Here is an 18,757-nt window from a genome sequence, read left to right as displayed (position 1 = left end):
ACCAGTGACACGGACTCGTCCTCCGATGGGAGCTCCCTTGTGGTGGCGGCAAAATCTGTGCCCCCCCCACTTCTACAGGTACAGCCGCCACCCCCCCTACCAGCACCACCCTCCCAGCAGCCCCTCAGCCTTCGCCCCGTGCCCACTCACCCAGGAGGGTGGGCATCACCTTCGCCCCAGGCACCTCAGCCCCTGCCCCTGTCACCTCTGCTGCCCTCAGTGAGGAGGCCATTGACCTCCTCAGGTCCCTCACTGTTGGGCAGTCTACCTTTTTGAATGCCATCCAGGGTGTAGAAAGGGAATTGCAACACACCAATGCATTTCTGGAGGGCATTCATTCTGGTCAGGCTGCCCTTCATCGAACTCTGCAAACTCTGGCCTCAGCACTGATGGCAGCCATTGTCCCTGTCTCTAGCCTCCCCCCTCCATCTTCCTCCACCCAGACCCAATCCCCTGTACCCCAGCATATCCCCAGCACACCATCAGACCAGCCTGCACACACCTCACCACACAAGGGAAGCTCAGGCAAACATAAGCACCACACATCCCACAGGCACTAACGCAAGCATCACACACATACAGACACACCAACATCCACTGCCTCCACTGTGTTCCCCTCCTTGTCGTCTCCCTCCTCCCTCCCAGTCTCGTCTAAACTCTCACCTGCATGCACTACCACTACAGCCACTACGTCCCGCACCAGCACACCCACCACTACACCCCGCTCACGTGCAGTCACCACACCCATTTCCACGTCCCCTGTGTCCTCTCCCAGTGTGTCTGTGACGCCCCCTCCGAAGATACACAAACGCAGGCACACACCCACCCAACAGCCATCCACCTCACGACAGCCTCCAGCCCATGCACCTTCACCCAAAGTCAACAAACGTACACCTTCTACAACCACTACCTCTTCCTCCACTCCCAAACCCCCTCCAGCTACCCGTCCCAGTGTTCCTAAGAAACTTTTCCTGGCCAGCCTTGACCTCTTTCCCACCACCCACCCCCCCTCCAACTCATAGGTCCTGTACTAGCACCTCAGCCAAAAAATCTCCGGGACCAGTGGTGCCTGTTACAGGTATGTGGAGTGCACCGGCCACCAGGCCAGCCAGTGTGGCACGGAGCCACAGCACAGCCAGTCCCCCCCTGTGAAGCACCAGAAGTTGGACAGTGCCCGGCGGGAGAGGGGGAAGACTCCAGCCAGCAAAGCCGCTCACAAGGGTCCCGGGGGTAGTGTCGACTCAGCTGTGACTCCTCCCAAGGTGGGGAAGGGGCAGAAGAAATCTCCAAAGTCTGGGAGGAGCAGCACGGCGGAGAAGACCGCCATCATCCCCATTGCCCAGGAGGCCACCGCCAGCCCAATCATCACTGGCCAGGAGGCCATCGCCAGAGTCACTGCCCAAAAGGCCAGCCCAATCGTCACTGGCCAGGAGGCCAACGCCAGAGTTACTGCCCAGGAGGCCAGCCCAATCGTCACTGGCCAGGAGGTCACCGCCAGAGTCACTGCCCAGGAGGCCAGCCCCATCATCAGTGGCCAGGAGGCCACCGCCAGCCCCAGAGTCACTGGCCAGGAGGGCCCGCAAGCCACAGCCCAGCTGACCCATGAAGGACTGCCAGCCACAGGCCTGCTGGGCAATGAAGGACCGCCTTGGCAAGCACCGCTGAACAGGCCAGGGACCGCTGAACAAGGCACAGACCGCCATGGCAAGCACCGCTGAACAGGGCAAGCACCGCTGAACAGGTCAGAAACTGCCAACTCAAGCACCGCTGAACAGGGCAAAGACCGCCTTGGCAAGCACCACTGAACAGGCCAGGGACCGCTGAACAAGGCAAAGACCGCCATGGCAAGCACCGCTGAACAGGGCAAGCACCGCTGAACAGGTCAGAAACTGCCAACTCAAGCACCGCTGAACCGGGCAAAGACCGCCTTGGCAAGCACCGCTGAACAGGCCAGGGACCACTGAACAAGGCAAAGACCGCCATGGCAAGCACCGTTGAACAGGGCAAGCACCGCTGAACAGGTCAGAAACTGTCAACTCATGCACCGCCGAACAGGGCAAAGAGCGCCATGGCAAGCACCGCTGAACAGGTCAGAAACTGGCAACTCAAGCACCGCTGAACAGGGCAAAGACCTCCTTGGCAAGCACCGCTGAACAGGCCAGGGACCGCTGAACAAGGCAAAGACCGCCATGGCAAGCACCGCTGAACAGGGCAAGCACCGCTGAACAGGTCAAAAACTGCCAACTCAAGCACCGCCGAACAGGGCAAAGACCGCCATGGCAAGCACCGCTGAACAGGTCAGAAACTGCCAACTCAAGCACCGCTAAACAGGGCAAAGACCGCCATGGCAAGCACCGCTGAACAGGGCAAGCACCGCTGAACAGGTCAGAAACTGCCAACTCAAGCACCGCTGAACAGGGCAAGGACCGCCAACTCAAGCACCGCCGAACAGGGCAAGGACCGCCAACTCAAGCACCGCAAGCCCATGAGCGGCAGGGGGAGTGAAGCAACTGGGACCGTAACGGGGTGAGTGCTGCACTCTGGGCACCAGTCCCACTCCAGAACCAGTGGAGACATGCATCTACTCCGTCTGTCCTGCACAGGATGAAGCACTCTGGGCACCAGTCCCCCTCCAGAATCAGTGGAGAACAGCATCCACTCCATCTGTCCTGCACAGGATGAAGCACTCTGGGCACCAGTCCCCCTCCAGAACCAGTGGAGATATGCATCCACTCTGTCTGTCCTGCAAAGGATGAAGCACTCTGGGCACCAGTCCCCCTCCAGAACCAGTGGAGACATGCATCCACCCCGTCTGTCCTGCACAGGATGAAGCACTCTGGGCACCAGTTCCCCTCCAGAACCAGTGGAGACATGCATCCACTCCGTCTGTCCTGCACAGCATGAAGCACTCTGGGCACCAGTCCCCCTCCAGAACCAGTGGAGACATGCATCCACTTGAGAGACTGTGGCTTTGCACTCCCCAGGATGGTACAGTGGGCAACCCACCCACTGTAGTGAGTTGAGAGACTGTGGCTTTGCACTCCCCAGGATGGTACAGTGGGCAAACCACCCACTGTAGAGACTTGAGAGACTGTGGCTTTGCACTCCCGAGGATATGGCAGTGGGCAACCCACCCACTGTAGAGACTTGAGAGACTGTGGCTTTGCACTCCCCAGGATTGAACAGTGGGCAAACCACCCACTGTAGAGACTTGAGAGACTGTGGCTTTGCACCACTGTAGAGACTTGAGAGACTGTGGCTTTGCACTCCCCAGGATGGTACAGTGGGCAAACCACCCACTGTAGAGACTTGAGAGACTGTGGCTTTGCACTCCCCAGGATACATCAATGGGCATGGAGCCCCCTCGTGGATCTGGTGTGGTGCACTCATCCGGCTGAGGTGCCCCCCTTTCCTTCCGCATGAGGTGCCTGTTGTATTTCTATCTGATGCCCCTGCAGTGTTCTCTCCGTTTTGATCAGGTATTTAGTGTGGGCCTCGCCTATGCATTTTGGGCCCAGTGGTCCACGGACAATGAATGGTGCATTACCTGCACTTCTAATCGTTGTGTATATTTTGTTTAATGTGTATATATATATATATATATATACATATATATATATATATATATATATGTATATATTTGGTTACTGTATTTTGATATATTACAATGGTTCAACTCATTTCCTTTTGTCTTTGCATTCTTCCAGGGGGCTTGGGGGTTGTTACTGTGATGTTTGGATATGCATTGGTGTGTGTGTTGTAGTGGGTGAGGGTCGGGTTGTGTGTGTCCGTGTGTTTTTCCCTCCCCCTCCCCTATGTCGTAGGTGCAGTACTCACCGTGGTCTTCGCCGCCGGCGTTGTTGATCCTCGTATAGGAGCAGGAAGACTATCGCTGGCAGAATATGGAGTTCCGGCTCCATGGTGTCGTCTTTCCTCGTGGAGTGTGTAGAGGTGAGCATTTTCCCCTTGAAATGGCTGTTTCCGCCTTGTTTTTATCCGCGGTGAATCCGCCCCGGAAAAGGTGGTGGACTGGCCTGTTGTGCTACTCTGGACGGTACATTGTCCTCCGCCTGTCTGTTGGCATTGACCGCCGCGCTGTTTGTCTGTACCGCCGTGGCGGTCGGAGTGTTAAAGTGACTGTCTTTGTTGACAGTTTCCGCCACGGTCATAATTCCAATTTCTTTACCACCGGCCTGTTGGCGGTTTTACCGCCGCTTTAACACCGACCGCCAGGGTTGTAATGACCACCATAGTCTTTTACACCCATCCTCACATCCAGGCATATACTGTTAACCCCATTCTTGCAACCTAAGACAGCCTCTCACACACACTCTCACAGTTAAACACTCTCATACTCTCTGTCACATCCAGAAACTATGAGGCTGTTTCAAATGAAATGCAGAAATGTAGTTGCACATGGAGGGTACTAGTGAAAAGTTGAAACAATAGTTTTATTGGTTGTTATGTGTATGTTGGTACATAAAGGTAGTGATATTGTGAGAAAAGTCAATAGAAGTGGGATTGGCCTTTGAGAAAGCAGGAAAAAATGTTGTTTGTGATACGTTTACTCTTTGAAAAAGTCAACTAAACCTGCTATTTTTCATTTAAAATTAAGCATGGTGCTTGTAGAAACTGTTATGAATTTGTGGCCTAGTGCTGCAAGAGGATGTTGCAATCTACGTTATCATGGTAGCACAGCTAGAGGAGCATGGGGAGACTAGACTGTGACTTGGTAGTTAGAGTTCACTGGAAAAAGTGTTTAAAAGTATGATTAGGTGAGAACAGATTTGTTTTTTCCGAGCATGCTGAGCCCCGCATAGGTTCCGTGGAAAACTAGTATAAATTGGGCATAACTTCCATGTGAAAGAGAGATTTTGATTGGCTTTGTAATTGAGTAACCTTGAAACGAAAGTTGAAAAAGTTGCAATTAATGGTTCATTTGCTTGAGATTGGTGTACCCATCCATTCTTTTGCTTGGGTTTTGTGTATTTTAAGTGAGAAGAAATTGAAACTAATACTGACAGACAAATATACCGAGCAGGAAACATACTTAACAGGTATGTGTAGTATATTATATTTTAAATTAAAATGTTTTACTACAGGAATAATAGTATATTACAAGACTGCGAGTGAGTAGTATGTTCATAAGCATTAAAAAGGAATATAAATAATGTCTATATGCTAAGGATAAACGCAGGTATAATAGTCCAGCAAAGAAAGATTACACTTCATTGTAACCACAGAAGAGGCAAACCTAAGGTAGACTAGAAGTAGGCCATCGAGTACGGTAGTTTGTATCAGAACATGAAACATGTTGTTCTAAGTTGAACTGAGTTATATGTGGAATTGGAGAGTATTATGGTCACATACGTATTAACTCTGAGATAGATATTAGAGGTCATATTGCTTTTACCATACAGATGGTGCCACTGACATAACAGTTAGATATTTACAGGGCTGATTGTACACTCATGCGTGCAGCTAGGTAGTATTTATGGTTTTATCAGTGTTGGTGAAACATGCATATATAGGTATATAGTCCTATACTCACTATATTTACTTAAACATCTGGTGGGACACTCATACTGATACAGTCAGACAAATATGTAGCTAAATAGTAAGATAACTGTAAACATATTTGTGGCCTACTGCTGGAGACTGAAAGTTTGCACTTTTACTGTCAGCTTGAGTACCCATAAGAAAGGCCCCTTGAGAATTCTGAAAGTGTGGTTTTAGTACAGTAAATTGAGCACTCAAATAGTCTCTAGGTAGGTAGGTAATAGAGCACAGTGCTTTGTGGTTAAAGCATTAAACATGTCCTTCTAAGTTTCACTGAGTTAAAGATGCACTTGTAAACTCATATTCTCACTTATATTAGCAGTCTCCCACCCATACTTCAACTCATACATCTATTAAGAAAAGGATAGTCACTGATACACCTACAAAGACTCAGGGAAGGCTGCTTATAGATTCATACACACACCCAGGGAGCAGTTATGTTTCCAGTAGCATTTCAGTCAGTTGCACACACACTTACATACCTCTGTACTCATAATATCTATTGATGAGACACTACTATAGGTACTAATACAGTCAGTCACATATATACTGAACACTGACACTACCTGCTCACACATCCACACAAGTACTGCTTTAAAATGACTTTACTTACTGCTGTAGAGACTGAGGCGGTCATTCTGACCGCGGCGGGCGGCGGTCGCTGCCCGCCATGCGGTTACCGCTGAATGACCGCCCGCGGTCAAAAGACCGCGGTGGCCATTCCAACTTTCCTGCTGGGCCGAAGGGCGACCGCCAAAAGGCCACCCGCCGGCCCAGCGGGAAAGCCCCTACAACGAGGAAGCCGGGTCCGAATGGAGCCGGCGGAGTTGCAGGGGTGCGACGGGTGCAGTGGCACCCGTCGCGGTTTTCACTGTCTGCAAAGCAGACAGTGAAAATCTGTATGGGGCCCTGTTAGGGGGCCCCTGCACTGCCCATGCCAGTGGCATGGGCAGTGCAGGGGCCCCCAGGGGCCCCACGACACCCGTTCCCGCCATCCTGGTTCTGGCGGTGAAAACCGCCAGAAACAGGCTGGCGGGAAGGGGGTCGGAATCCCCATGCCGGCGCTGCCCTGGGCCAGGGGAAAACCGGCGGGAAACCGCCGGTTCCCCTTTTCTGACCGCGGCTTTACCGCCGCGGTCAGAATAGCCCAGGAAGCACCGCCAGGCTGTTGGCGGTGCTTCCGCTGCCCTCCGCCCTGGCGGTCACAGACCGCCAGGGTCGGAATGAGGCCCTGTGTATGTAGATTTACTGTCAGGTAGACTTGCCATTTAATCTTAAAATGTTGTTAGACTTTTCATCCTTGGTGTGGTCTCCATTACCTTTTTGCCTCTGTTTCCCAAGTTGTTGATGTGTGCTGAGCTCTATTTTTGCTGTTTTTGTTACTCTGGGCACTTTACCACTGCTAACCAGTGCTAAAGTGCAAGTGCTGCAATACAAAATGTGTATGTAATTGGTTCAACCATGATTGGCATATTTGATTTACTGGTAAGTTCCTAGTACAGTGCACTAGAGGTGCCCAGGGCCTGTAAATCAAATGCTATTAGTGGGCCTTCAGCACTGGTTATGATAACCACATTAGTAGCTCTTTAAACATGGATCAGACCTGCCACTGCAGTGTCTGTGTGTGCAGTTTTAAACTGTAAATTCGACTTGGCAAGTGCACCCTTTGCCAGGCCTAAACCTTCCATTTTCTTACATGTAAGACTCCCCTAAGGTAGGCCCCACGTAGCCCCAAGGGCAGGGTGCAGTGTATGGTTAAGGTAGGACATATATTAATGTCGTGTTTCACTGCTGCAAGGCCTGTCCCTCATAGGTTAACATGGGGGCTACCTTTAAATATGATTAACGTGTAGATTCCCTTTGGGAGCGGATCAGAGTCACCAGATCCTCGGGGTCTGTGCACGCTCCCAACACTTCCACCACAAGACAGCTCCAATCCTCTGATTAGATTTATCACAGAGTCTAAGAGAGTCCAAGTGGGGAAAAGAGGATCAGGAAGGGAACAGCTTGGAAGGAGACCTGTAGGAAGCAAGAGGTTAAAACACAACATCAAAATTACATCTCACGAAATTAGTACCGTGCTACAACTCTAAGCTTTGTCATTTCTGAAAACATGAACAATCCTAGAATAGTTGTAAAGATGACTAGATCTTAGATGACCGAGTACCTGAGGAGGTAACAAGAAAAGTTAAATAGAACCTTCAAATTCAAGTACTTTCTTTAGCATGAGAATCATGAAAACACTCTGAGCAATTTCTAAACAATCAATGAATCTCCTTTTAAGAATGCATATCAGGAACACAGAGCATTACATCTAGAACTCTGATCTTGTTGTGTTCTTCTAAAAAAAACATTGGAAAGTAAATTGCGCACATGGCAGGCTTTTATCTGTGTACTAAACACCATAGAGGATTGTGCACCATGAAATCACACAGTGTAGATTCAAGGAAATAATCACGCAACTTGTCAACTCAATATGCTACCAAGGAAACGTCTCAGAATGGTAGCTCACAGTAATTTTCATTATGTATACACAAGGAAAAGAATTGCGCGTCTTGCCGATTCGAACAATACCGTGACACTGTCAAGGAATGATAGTGCGCAATGAATATCATGAATTACCCACAAAGAAAGAATTGCGCATCTTGCCGATTCGAAGGCCACCATGAAAATGCCAAGAAATGGTAGCGCACAATGAATAACATGAAAAGCACTCAAGGAAAGAATCGTGCGTCTTGCCGATTCGAATGCCACCATTAAAATGCCTTGGAAATGGTAGCGTACAATGAATATCAAGAATCACACACTAGGAAGGAATCGCGCGTGTTGCCAATTCGAATGCTGCCATGAAAACTGCCAAGAAATGGTAGCGCACAATGAATAACATGAAAAGCACTCTAGGAAAGAATTGCGTGCCTTGCCGATTCGAATGCCACAATTATAATGCCTACAAATGGTAGCGCACAATGAATAACATGAAAAGCACTCAAGGAAAGAATTGCGCACCTTGCCGATTCGAATGCCACCATTAAAATGCCTCGAAAATGGTAGCGTACAATGAATACCAAGAATTTCACACAAGGGTAGAATTGCGCACCTTGCCGATTCGAATACCACCATTAAAATGCCTCGAAAATGGTAGCGTACAATGAATACCAAGAATTTCACCCAAGGGTAGAATCGCGCATCTTGCCGATTCGGATGTCACCATGAAACTGCAAATATAATGGTAGCATACAGTGAATATCAAGAATTACACGCTAAGAAAGAATCGCACGCGTTGCCGATTCGAAAGCTACCATGAGACTGTCATAGAATGATAGCGCACAATGAATAACATGAATTAATCTCGAGGATAGAATTGCGCATCTTGCCGATTCGAATGCGTGCACATAAATGCCCTGAAAATTCCAAATGCTCAATTATACACACATGAGCAAAATGTTAATAACATCAGAAATTAGGCCCAAGAATTCAAGCGTCACCGAATACGGGGTCCGGGCCCAGCCTAACCTCCGTCTTACCGCCCTGACTACGAATCACCACTGAAGAATAAAGCACAGAGGCCAGGAAGGTCAAGGTAGGCCACTGGAACAGGAGCTCAGGAAGTTGCTGCTGCTCTGCACCGGGACCTCTGAATAGTGAGCAAGTGGAGCTGGGCTGACTCCCTTTTATAGAGTTTTGGCCCAGCCCACGACCACACCCAGGCATGCTGCAGGGAAAGCTTCTAGAAGGCCCTGGAAAGGGACCACACCCTGACTCACTCTGAATGCCTGCAGCAATTCATTGCAAATGTACAGTATTTATAAGCACCTTAAAAATGAATCTTTTGGATTGAATTCTGCAATACAAAAGGTTAAGCAATAACATATCATCACAATGCATGAATTACATTATCTTGAGGGTGTTGGGTTTTTGCATTCTAGACGCCCGTAGAGCGCGCACTGTCCTGGTGTTGACACCTGTGGAGTTTGGGGTCTCTTTAGAAAGTGAGCATTTTCTTGCTTAAACCATTTCTGTGACTCTGCCTGTTTGTGGATTCCCTGTCTGGGTCAGTTTGACAGTTGGGCTGGTTGCACCTGTCACTAGACAGTGACACAAAGGGAGCTGAGGTGTAGTCTGCATTTCCTGATGAGCCATCTGTGCTAGGAGGGAGAGGAGGAGCGGTCACTTACACCTGAAAGGGCTGTGCCTGCCCTCACCCAATGCAGTCTCTAACCCCCTGGTGTGAGTCTGGGGCCTGGCCTGGGCAAGGCAGGATTTCACAAGCAAGAGAGACTTTCATTTGAAGTAGGTCTATTTCAAAGGGCAAAATGGGTATAAGAAGGGTACCCAAAACCTCAGACTTGAGAACACTTCTGGAAACTAGGAGGACCCTCTGCCTGGAGAAGACCTGAAGAGCTGAGGAAGAAGAGATGCCCTGCCTGTGACTGTGCTTTGTGGAGCCCTCCTGCAGTTGCTGCTTTTGCCTGTGCTACAGGACAAAGACTGGACTTTGTGTTGCCTTCCTTCTTGTGAAGAACTCTCCAAGGGCTTGATTTAGTGCTTGCCTCCTGTTGTTTGAATTCTCAGGGATAGCAAAGACTTCTCTCTGTCAGCATCTGGAGCTTCTGTAGAGACTCCTACTCTGTCCAGTGGTGCCCATCCAGTTCATGGGACCCTGAAAGGAGAAGCTGGCAGCCCAAGAGTGAGAAATCCACGCACCGACCACAGTCCAGGGAAAAGATCGACGTGACTCCGATCTGTGGCTGAAAAATTGACGTGCCTCTGGCTTCGCGGCTGAAAATCGACACTCACCTGCAACGCAACTGGAAGATCGTCCCCCGCGGCTGGAGAAACAATACACATCGTCGCTGAAGTAGGCTGGTGAGATCACAACCCGCTCTTCCTGGTTTTTGGATCATCGCGCAGCAGGATTTCCGACGGAAACATCACTGGGCGTGTAAAAATGACACAAGGCCTGCCCAGAGTGCAGTTCGAATCGATTCATCGCTCTCCTGCGGAGAGAAGAAACAACACACGTCGACTTGACTGAAGGAGAAATGAAGCACGGTCTCGCTCGTGAGTGATATTGACACATCGCAAGCCCTTTTTGATGCACACTCGCCCATACAGGGTTATTTTTGACACATCCAGGTACATTTCCACACTAACAGCATTAGCATTGTATTTAAAATTACATGAAGACTCTTTTTGGTTTTTAATTGATAACTTGACGTGTGTTTTGTGGATTTTTGTCATTTTGGTCTTGTTTTGTTTAGATAAATATTTTCTATTCTTCTAAATCTGTGTTGTGTCATTTTGTAGTGTTTTCATTAAGTTACTGTGTGTGTTGGTACAACTACTTTACACCTAGCACTCTGAAGTTAAGCCTGATGCTCGTGTCAAGCTACCAAGGGAGTGAGCGGGGGTTAGCTGAGGGTGATGCTCTTTTACCCTGACTAGAGTTAGGGTCCTTGCTTGGACACGGGGTAACCTGACTGCCAACCAAAGACCCTATTTCTAACAGTTGTTTTACTTCTGAAAGCTGAGTACTCAGGTAGGATATAGGTAGCGCATACAATAAGGAGCATTGTAGTCCAAAGATCAAAGATGTCCTTTTAACTTTCACTGAGTTAGACTTCTATGCTAACTTATAAAGTTATAACACACACTTGCATACTATTGTAGTCATCAACACAGCCAGTTAGCTATTCATAGACAGTTACTGACACATTTACAGACCCACAGACTTAGTAAGAGAGCCAGTGATATACTGTCATATTTCGTCATATGTGTGCTGGTACAGTCATATACAGTCATATACAGACTCATACACTAACTCAGATATGTACTAAAGTACTGATACAAACTAGTCACGTATTCAGCCAGGCCCTCCTTTAAATATGGCTTGAGGCTACTACTACAGAGTGTGAGTGTGAACTTTTAGTAGTACCTAGAGTTTCCATTAAATACCTGATTGTCAAGAGTTAAAGTGTGCTTTTAGTACAAATAAGTTACCCTTCACTTAGGCTATCAGTGGCATGCAGCCAATAAGACAGTGAGAGGGCCAGTTATACATTCATACATACACCGAGATAGCAGTTATGTATCCAACAGTATTGGTGGCAGTTGCACATAGTTACATACACATTACTCACCATACATACTTAAATATCTGGTACTGATACACTCAGTCAGATATATACCAAATATTAACACAACCTGCTCAGCTATCTACACACGTACTCTCCTACTGTAGACCCTGAATATGCATTTTTACTGTCACCTGTACTTGCCATTAGAAAAACTGCTTATCAGTCCTTAAATTGTCATTTTAGTGGACAAAAGTTCAGTTCTCAGGAAAGCTGTAGGCAGAGCATAGAGCAGGGAGCTTCAAAAGATGAAACATGTGCTTTTAAGTTTCACAGAGTTAGATGTGCAGATACAGAGTCTTATGCACTCTTATATATGCAGTGTCCGACTCATACTGCAACTCAAATAGCTAATACCAAAATGATAGAGCCACTGACCCATCCAGTCAGACACAGAGAGAGATGCTTATACATCCACGCACACACCCAGACAGCACTAATGATGCCATTAGTATTGGGGACAGTTGTATATACAGTTAGATACATCTGTGATTACCTTATTCACTTAAACATCATGTGGCACACTCATAAAATGACTCTTATAGTCACTCAGATACGTAGCCAGGTACTGCCACAACCTTCTCACACATCCATATAATTATTTCTTTAAACAAGGCTCTGGCCTACTACTGCAGACTCTATGCATCTTTACTGTCTCCTGACATTGCCATTAGAAAGGCTGCTTGTCAGTACTTAAATTGCCATTTTAGTGGTCTAAGTTCACTTGTCAGATAGGCTGTATGTAGGACATAGGGAGCTTCATATTAAAAAGATGAAACATGTCTCTCTAAGTTTAACTGACTTATATATGCAGTTACAGAGTGTTATGTTTACTTATATATGTAGTGTCTAACTAATACTGCATCTCATATAGCTAATACCAAAAGGATAGATGCACTGTTATGTATAGAGAGCTAAATGTATTTTTTATTTCCTTTGCAGATATCCACTTGTACTGAAAAAAAGAAAAATCTGAATGCCTGATAACACACAAAGACGAAAGAAACAGAGGAAACAATACTACCTAATTCAAACTGACAGTAAAAAGTCAGATAAGGTGCACAATGGAGACAAGAAAAAAGAACAGCTGGTAAGAGCACTAAGGACTTTCTAAAACAAAAAAGTATGTTGAAAATTGCAAATTGAAAAAGAATTGCCCAATGAGACGATAAGTTGTAAATTTAATGACAAAGAAGAAGGTTTACATGCTAGTAAAAGTAGAAAATGTACTCAACAACGGAAGGAGTTGACTCAGAGACAAAAACAGTTTAAGGACATAAGAGCAAAAATATTTCAAACTAAAGTACTAAACAATTTGCTGAAAAAGAAGAAGTATAGAAGGAGAAGTGCTATAGTTAAGCAGAAAAGACTTATTGAGAGTATAGTGGACACAGCATTTGTTTTGAAAAGGATACTTTTTATCCTAATATTGAACAGAATGTGGTCACTACACGCTAGACAAAACAGTAAAAGCATGAGGAAAAAACATTAAGGAAAAGGCTAATTAACAAAACAATTTTTTTTTGCAACCTTTTTAAAGGTGAATGAATGCACTCATCTAGCACAGGGCCTTTTTTTAATGAAGAGAGCTACTTGCAAGAACACACATTAGAGCATGCAGTTGACACAAGTGGCCATTGCTGTGAAGTGAAGGATGGCAGTCCAATAGAAAAAATACAGTTAGGTTCTAGGAATATGAAACAAGTGATAGCTGAAAATGTACAAGGTAGGTGTAAGTAAGCTCCTGTGTACAAGTTGAAGTGTAGCAGTATCTGTACTGTCCACCAGGAATCAATTGATAAAATAAGTTTCCATAAGAATTTTCATGGAGGAATCTGAAACAGTAAATTAATATGCTTCTAGAATTAGATCCATGCAAAGTTAGAAAATACACAAACTTACAAGGTCATTCATTGGCATGTCTTTCACAAAAAAGTGAGCAAAAGTACTTTTCACCAATTTAGAATGTTATCTGTCCATCATTCAAAAATGGGCAACCTAGTAATGAGACTTTGAGGCACATTTACAAGAAAGTGGTGCAAGTACGGATCACCATGGCGCAGCTTACCCCAATAGTGTAAAACAAATGTATGCTATTGTGGTGCATTGGTCGACTAGCACCAGCAATGTGTGGGGAGGCCCATTGGAAATCTCATAAATTTCACTGTGCCATTTTTCTGGGCCTCCTAACAGGGCAACATAATGTGGTGCGAAGGGTTACAAAGTGGTGCAATGCTTGCATTGCGCCAGTTTGTAAATCTGGAGCAGGGAAAAGGCCTCCTTAAAGTAGCTTTAGCGTAAAGAAAAATGATGCTAGGGTGGTGCAAGGAAGCACTAGGGGCTTCTTATTTAGTAAAAAGTCCAGCTTTATGTTTAGAAGATATGAATAGAGCTCTGTTACATGGTAGTGTGGTTGAAGTTCAGAATCTTTCAGAAGATATTCAATTTTGTTTATTTGGTCGTGAAGAAGATAACAGAGAAAATGAGGAGGAAATGTTGAGAACTGTAGAAGAAGTGGACAAACAGATAAGTACTGAAAGTTTTACACAGGAGATAGAAAGGTTCAATGCAATGTGTTCTGAGAAACCTGAGTATGTATGTATCTGTTGTCACCCTACTCATTACAAAAACCAAACTTGTAATGTAATTGTATTTTCTAAAACTGAAGAAAACAGCAATAAGTAGAAGGAATTTGGCGCATATCTATTTGTAGAAGAACGGTTTAACTTAGGTGCAAAAGAAACAATATGTAAGCATTGCTATAACAAATTGGAGAATGATATAAAGCCAGCTAGAGCAATTCATGATAGATTGAAGTTAGTACCAATTCCAGAAGAACTTTTTTCTCAAATATCTTTATTGGCACTTCGAACACATTTCTGGTCATCAATTCTTAATCAGCATGTAAGTGTCCAGTTTGTACCAGGCAACCTCTGGCATACAATCCTTTCAGTTCACAAATAATTTAAGGAATTGTGGGAACAAGGGTAGTAAACAATTACAATGACAATCTATTACCACTGTAATGTTAGTGTTTTGTATACATGACAATAACATCCACTCCTATGCATTTTATCATATTTTCCTGATGTATGCATCCCACTAGAATGGGGATTGGTAGATCCCAGAACAAGTATCAAGTCCAACATCTTAAAAGAGAGTAGAGTTGCCATTGTCAATACTCATATAATTTTCATAACTTAGAAAACATATAAGTTCAAACATAAACAATAAACTAATAAACAATGGGATCCCTGGAAGTTAGATCATAAGTAATGCTGGAATTGGGAGCAGTCAGCACCCCCGAGAAGAGGCATCTATTTGACTCCATTTGTTTCAGACTTGCTGGGCAGTATATCGAGTTCCCTGTCAAGTGGTAAGGTTGTAGGGTGGATTAGTCACCAATATGACCCTGGGGGATCCTTGGTGGGTTGCAGTGCTTTGTCTACCCGGTCTAAGTCAAGGGCATGCTCTCGTTCTGGGTATCTCCCCAATACTGATGCTCTGTGTCAATATCGCTGCTTTGTTCAGAGTTAGTGGCCTCAGCGGGGCACAGCCAAGCACCCAGCAAGTCGCTCCAAAGGTCAGCCATATATTGTTTACGTATCCTCTTTTTGTCTTCTGTTCGAAGCACCCCCTCTTCTGCTTCTGTCCATTTTGTGACATTTTGTACCAAATCCTCATAACTAGGTCATGATCTAGCCTTCCAGGCTGTTGCAATACGGTGCTTAGCGAGCACCAGCGTATGGTCCAGAAATCTGGTCCCCGCACTCCCTTTCTTGGGTCTTGGGAAGAGGCCCAGAATGCAGGCCTCTATTTCCTGTGGAGTGTGTCATCTAACTGCAAGATGCAACTTATGCGAGACCGCCGCCCAGAATGCCTGGAGGACTGAACAGCCCCAGATCATGTGGTAGAAATCTGCATCCAGATGTCCGCACTTCAGGCATCCCCCGTGTCTGCACCATATATTACTCGGAGCCTATGTGGGGTGAGGTAAGTCCTGTGGAGGAAGTTTAACTGAATGTACTTGAGCCTGGTATTCCGAGATACCCTCTTGGAATATGCTAATATTTTGTTCCAGTCCAGTCCTTATCAGTAAAGACCTTCCCACATATGCTATCCAATTGGGTCCTCAGTGTGTTCAGAGGCTGTCGTTCCATGCTACTTAGCCCCATATTTCTACTTTATGACACAAAACTGCGCAAACGCCGGCTTGCATGATTCCAGAGCACCAGCCAGGTGCCATATTTATGGAATCCCACAAGCCAGTGCAAAGAGTGGGCTAGCATCTGGAAAAATGACGTTAGCCGGGTGGGAGTGGCAGTATGGGGGAATGGGATTTTGCCCCAAAAAATTATGTTAAGCTGGTTAGAGGCAATACAAATACTTCAAACCAGCCTAGCATCATTCCCTGACGCAAAACCATCCATACCTTTTAAGATAGGAGTCATTCCCACTCCCCAATGGCCAAGTGTCCCCTGGGCATGGCCATTGCACTCTGTGCCATGCAGGGGTCCCCAAGGTGTGCCCCTGATGGCACTTTATTGAAAAAACAAATATTTCACAATACTTACCCTACTTACCTGGGATGGGGTCCCCCTCCCTCCACTGTCCCTCTGGTGTAGGTGGGGGTGTTCCTGGGGCTTGAGAAGGGAACCTGTGGACCCATTCCATGGTGTTTAACCATGGAAATGTGTCCACAGGTCCCCCAACGCCTGGTCTGACCCAAGTGTTACAAAATGGTGCAAAAGCAAGCTTTGCATCATTATTTAGCCTCTCCTCCTACCCATGCATCATTTTAGCACTGGGGATAAATATGGAGCTATGGGGATAGCACAATTTTTTGGATGGGAATGCCTACCTTGCATCCCATTGATGCAAGGTTGGTTCGCACATTTAAAAAATGGTGCAAACTCCAAATCCGTCCCCACCCCAAGTCCATTTTCTGCATGAATTCGATCAGAAAATCCCATCTAATGGAATCAAATGCCTTCTCTAAATCCACTGACATGAGCAAGGCCTGAGGTTGAGTTAGCATATCTTGATGATATAGGACATGGAATAGTCTAGGTAGGTTAAGGGGCATGCATCTGTTTGGGATAAATCCATTCTGGTCGTCATTCACCAGTTTCTGCATGTAGGGCAGTATTCTATTTGCCAGTATTTTGCTAAGGATTTTTAAATCCATGTTATGCATGGATAAGGGTCTAAAAGCCATAGTCTGCATACCTGGGAGTTTGGTCTTAGGAAGCGGTATCACCAGAGCATCTTTGGTAGACTCAGAAAGATGCCCCAAATGTAATGGAGTTGTTTCAAGAAGTACCAACTTCGGGGCCAATAGGTCTATGTAGGTCCAGAAAAATTCAGCCGGTAGGCCGTCTGGACCTGGTGTTTTACCTGAGGCTAGCTCCTTGACCATCTGATTAATCTCCTGTACTGTAATGGGTTCCCCCAATATTTCTTTAGCCATGGAGGACAGTTGTGGTAAGCAAATCTGTGTAATGTAGGCAGATTGTGTCTGAGCAGGCAGGGCTTCAGTTCACCCTTACAGGGTCTCATAATACTCCTGTAACTCATCATTGATGGGTCCCGGGGCATAAACATGTGCCTCCTTAGAAGTGGTCAAGTGGGTTATGGGGCACCTCGGGTCTCCGGCATATGAGCTATGACAGGAGCCATCCCGACCTACCCTCCTCAGCATGCGCTTTGGTTAAATAACTTTGATAATTAACATTTCTCAGCCCGTGCAGGACTTCATTGTATTGTTTATGGGCTGCATTGAACCTTAAGCCAACCACGGGGTCCGTTCTTTTGCCCGTTTTCTTTTGTGTGTATAGAAGATTCCAACACTAGTAGTTCTTTGGGCAACCCTTGGTGAACACCCACAGACTGACTCAGGCATTGCCCTCTAGTCATTATTTTGAAAGTGTCCCATTCCACAAGCACAGATGAGGCAGACCCTGAGTTCAATTTGAAATAGTCACTGATTGCTTTGCGCATCAGTTCCCTGATGCTTTCATCTTCCAACAAAGCGGGCTGTAATCGCCATTGAGGTGTCACAGGGGACGGACAACTACAAGGAGGGGGATGTGGTCTGAGAGGGTACGCCCAAGTACTCAGTAAGTTTCACATAATTTCACAGTCTCTCAGAACAAACCAATCAATCTATTCTGGTGTGTAATTCGTGGAGGTGTGAGTAGTAAGAGAAATCGAATTCCTGAGCATGTTGGACCCGCCATACATCTATAAATGCCCAGCGATGCAACCAAGTCCTGAACCCCACTGCAAGCCTGTGGGCTGCGCCCCCTTTGAGGGGTGGGGTGGAACGATCTAGCATACCATCTCCCACACAATTAGAATTGTCCCCCAGTAAAAGATCCCCCTGCACCAAGGAGACCAGTGGTGTTGACAACGAGGGGAGGAAGGCCAGTTGATCCTGATTTGGGGCGTATATGGAGCCAATGATCACCTCTCTTCCCAAAGTGACCAGCCTCCTGGTTCCAAAGGGCAACTTTATGCACAGCTCTTGTCTGACCTATCTTCTCTGCACCCCGCCTCTCTGGCCCCTGCACCAGAGAACCAGCTGTGCTATAAGGGTCCCCCACCCCTTGCGACCTCCGAACTCCAGGGGGACCCACTGGACTCACCTTGGAGTCCGCCTGTGCAGTACATTTTCAAGTGGTCCCCCTCGCCTTTATTTAAAGATGCATCACAGAATAACACCTGCACAAAGTGTAACTCTGACCTTCTATCAACTTTGAACATCAGAAGAACAGACAAGTATATCATCTTAATGCTACAACAATGCAAAGGAATTGGAACTAAATTAGAAACTCGAAGTACCAATTTTAAAGCTGAACAAATCTCTATTTGTGAAAAAACATATGCCTGTACAGCCATTATTTTCCATGAAGGAGTAAGTGTTACATCTGGACATTACACTAGCTAAATAAAGAATACATTTAGATGGACAGAGTGTAATGATAGTAAACTTACTTTTAAGCAGAGATGACCCTATAAATTACCAAATGCTTACATTCTGTTTCTTGAACCAAAGTTCTAAG

This window comes from Pleurodeles waltl, chromosome 2_2 (assembly GCF_031143425.1).
Source record: "Pleurodeles waltl isolate 20211129_DDA chromosome 2_2, aPleWal1.hap1.20221129, whole genome shotgun sequence".
NCBI classification, from domain to species: Eukaryota; Metazoa; Chordata; class Amphibia; order Caudata; family Salamandridae; genus Pleurodeles; species Pleurodeles waltl.
The sequence above is the reverse complement of the archived record's forward strand: the minus strand, read 5'-3'. Positions refer to the sequence as shown.